The sequence below is a fragment of the Nicotiana tabacum genome, chromosome 1 (assembly GCF_000715075.1).
Source record: "Nicotiana tabacum cultivar K326 chromosome 1, ASM71507v2, whole genome shotgun sequence".
Classification (NCBI taxonomy): Eukaryota; Viridiplantae; Streptophyta; class Magnoliopsida; order Solanales; family Solanaceae; genus Nicotiana; species Nicotiana tabacum.
The window spans coordinates 51790653-51794981 of NC_134080.1; the positions used below are offsets into that span (position 1 = coordinate 51790653).

Consider the following 4329-nt stretch of genomic DNA (forward strand, 5'->3'; position numbering starts at 1 on the left):
CTGGGTCGTTAAATGCAACTGGTTGTGATCGTGTGCCCCTATTTTTAGCCTTGTTAAAGGAAACTGTTTGCCATTCTTCACCACTTGGTTGTTGTTGCATTACCTGGGAATTCTGTTGTTCCTGGACGTTTGGGCTCTTTAATGACAAAGAGTAGGGACAATGGAGATTAATGTGACCAAGTCTTCCACATTTCTTACATAAGAAGTTTTCTCCCTCGTATTGAATGGAATGTATGTGCGACCCAATAAGAATAAATGGTTTAACTGGCTGGTCCATGGGGATTTCCACACAAAGCCTGCATAACGACCTCTTAGGGTTGCCGATGTACATGCACCAACTTTTAATAATCTTCCAATTGTGTTCCCAATTTTTCGAAGGACCGCACCATCATAGAACTCAGTAGGGAGATGTGGTAAATGAACCCAGATGGCTGTGTGGAGAGGCTTAGCTTCTGTTGTCACGAAGTTTGGCTCCCACTTTTGCACTGAGAGGAAATGCCCATTAATAAACCACGGACCCTGGTTCAAGACTTTGGCTAAATTTTCTTCTTTTGTAAACTTAGCAATGTAATAGTCTACACGTAAGTCAATTAATGGGAAATTTTCTGTAATCTTCCATTGTTCTTGGACTTTGCTCCTTAGGTAGTGGTGCACAATACGTTTTCTCATGAGTTTTATGATGACCGAGTGTTTCCAAGGGTGATAAATGCATTGTAGATCATCGGATGATAGACTAACACTATAGCCTTCATTTATTGTATCTGTATCACGTGTGTTACATTCCATAAGCTCTGGTGATTGTTCTTCTTGGCGAGTAGGCTTAGTGAAAAACACTTCAAACTAAATTGAGATATTGTGTAGGTTAGTGTCTGCGAGTAATTTATCTTTGAAGGAGGGAGTATCCTGAGTAGGCAAACTAGGATTGACCCTTGATTCTCCATCAATGGCGTTATTGGATGCGATATCTGGCTGCTTTGGAGGAATTTGGGAAGTTGTTTGGTTAGGAGTAGAGGTGGTTTCTTTGCTCATCCCTTAGAGAGAGAATGTTACTAGTCATAGATCATTAATCGCTGTTACACAACTTCTCAATTGTACCTTAACTGAACTTTTTCTTTTCTTTGTGTTTTTTTCTTTTTGATTTTGAACATATTTTTTTCATAAGTAACTAAAGAAGAATCGCGTCGCCAAAAAAATAAAGTAAATCCAACAAAGCTTTCTCCAGTTATTAGCACAAAGTTTGGCCGTCGCTTCAGAAAATTGGTTCCCGCTGTTTGCTGATCCTGAAATTTATTTAGTCTTGCTAATTTATTCGTCCCACATCGAGTATGGAAAAGAAAACAAGAAGAGAGCAGCAGGTATAATTTGAGCGAGTCAAGCAAAAGAAAAGCATACCTTTCTCGGCCTTTTGGCTAAGATCAAGTTTAGTATCTGTTCTTATCAGTTTAATATCTGATATGTAAGTCATCGATTCATACGATATTAACTCAATTATTTTGGGGGAGAGTCCAAATTGAGCATCTGAACAAAAACTAGGGAGCAAAGCATGACTATGGTCAGACGGACACTTCTTCAAGTTCAGGAAGAATTGTAGCTTTCGTATTTAATGATCTTCCATTCGAGATATTTATTTCTGTATATTAAAAATAAATTTGCACAAGTAAAATAACATCTTAATAAGGGAATTACGCCATCAGAATAAGAAAATTAAAAAATATCTTGAATAGATAAATTATACCCCATAAGTAAATATAGAATTATATAAACTACAAGTTCCCAAAAATCAAAATCATAATCTCATACTTTTTAAGCAATGCTTGCAAATTTTTCTATCTTACTTTAATAGTAAAACAATTTAAATTATATTTAATAGCCATTGAATAGTACCAATTTTTATGTTATAATAAAAAAGATCATAAAAATTAAATTTATTCTCAATCCAAAATTTCCATCGAGACCCAAATTTTTTCGTTTTTGAAAGAAGCAAACTAACTGATTTAAGATTAAGAGAAATGCTTATTTTATGAAACTTTCAAATTTCAAATCTCTTTTTTGAGTGTTCTTGCTAGAGATTATAGATAAAATTATACCTGTATATCGGGCGGGTTAGGACGGGTTGAACGGAAAAAACCAGCCCGTTCGTTATCGGACCGGGTTAGTGAACAGGCTGGGGGCGGGTTGAACTTTTTCGGGTTATTTAGGGCCCGTTCGGGTTCGGACTTAACGGGTTCGGGTGGGCCGGGCTACTATAATTTTTTTAATTAAATTTTATTTTTCTTATTCATTATTATTGATACATAAGTGTTTGCAAACTTTTAAGGTGTAGAATTAAACTTTGAAGTTTAAAATTTAATGTTTAAAATTTGAAATTTGTATTTTAAAATTATAAAATTGAAATTAGAAAGTAAGTGGCTACAAAAATTATTTAATAAGACCAATAGACAATATATAAGGAACAAACTCCGAAAGCTTTCATTTTATATTTTTAATACTTCAAATTAATTTGTAAGTTCTTTTTTTTTTTTGAACTTGCAAATTAAAAGTTTACAACAATTATAAAAAACAAGAAATAGTATATCACATATTTTGCATCATTTTTGTAAGTTCTTCCATGTCAACATGAGGTTTTTGATTTCCGGCATTGGTTGAATCGGAACCATAAACCATTATATCTCCAATTTCTTGGTACTCCTCTTCGTCTACTTTGGCACACCCTTGATTTCGCCGTTCTGATCTTATCCAATCTCTGAAGCACACTAGAATTTTCAAAACGTTGCTGCCCAATGAATGACGGGTATCTCCTAGCTGCTGCCTTGCTTGGCTAAATGCTCTCTCTGATGTGACTGTTGAAATTGGCACATTTAGCACATCTCGAGCCATGGCCGAAAGAACAGGAAATTGATTTGAGTTGCTCTTCCACCAACCCAGCAGTAGAAAATCCTTTGTGAGGGGCTCTGGTGACTTTTGCAAGTAGAATTGGAGTTCATCAATATTTCGTCTACTAGTTTGTTGATGCTCTCCTAGTGTAGAATCAAATAATCTTGAACACCACCATCATCATCCATAGTTGTTCCAGATGTTGAAGGATTATTTGAAGGAATATTTGCATCTACAACCGAAGAAACATCAATAATGTTAGCATGATAATTATATAAGGTTTGTAAATGTGTGTGTAGATCAGAAATACAAGTGTCAATATCAGGAGTTTCAGTTAGTCTAATATCCATATAAGTATATAAAGCTCTAATTAATTGGCGATACTTTATCATTTGATAATAGGCTTTAAAATAGCACCAATTAGCTAAATATGAAGAATTGGGTAGAAATATTTTTTAAACTTATCTAACATAGATTCAACAACAGAAGCATATCCTTCTTTCTTCTTCAAATTATAGTAAAAGAGAAATTTTAGCAATATGAACTAAACCATTTATAATAGTAGGATAATAAGCTCCATAAAACTCAAGTGTAGCCACATAAAATTTTTGTAAAAATTGAACAACATCAAGAATGACATCCCAAGTTCTAGACGTTAACAAATGGCTAGGATTGGTACAATGAGAATTAATAACTTCAGTTATATGCATTCTATATTTATAACAACATCTTAAGAATAAATAAGTATAATTCCACCTAGTAACTATTTCTTCAGGCATGAGTCTTGATTTTAGTCCATAGTGTACATATTTTTCCTTAAATGCATTTAATCTAGCCCTTCTATTATTTCCTTGAATTACACCAACAGCTCTCCTAAGTAACGTAATTTCATCTCTAAATAATTCAAGGCAACTCTTCACAATCAAGTTATAAATATGACATGCACATCTAACATGAAATATTTCAGGAAGTGGTGGGTGTAGATGCAATTTTAATATTGTAATAGCAGCATTGGTGTTAGAAGCATTATCAAATGACATACACAAAACTTTTTCTGCAAGATTATAAAATATAGCAACTTCATGGATAATATTACTTATAAATGCACCAGTATGACTTTGATCTTCATCATATTTAAAAGCAATAATACGTTTTTGCATACAAAAATTATTGTCTATCCAATGACATGTAACAGTTAAATAATCATTTCCATTTACAACATTACCAATATCAGAAGTAAGAGAAACTCTACAAGGAAGACTTGCGAACAAATAACGTATATATGTCTGATATTGTCCAAAAAGCCTAAAGATATCAGCTCTGCCAGTACTTCTAGGAATACCTTTAAACATAGGATTATGAATTCTTTGAATATAAGTAACAAGATATAGTGAAGAAGCAAAACTAAAAGTTAAACAACCTTAAACAATCATTTTAGCTAATTCTTCTCGATCT

General features: G+C 33.4%; 1 pseudogene; it reads left to right on the forward strand.

The window, feature by feature from the left end:
• The first annotated feature begins 1388 nt into the window (after nucleotides 1–1388).
• On the forward strand, nucleotides 1389–1509 carry LOC142165480 (U2 spliceosomal RNA; annotated as a pseudogene).
• Nucleotides 1510–4329: the final 2820 nt, after the last annotated feature.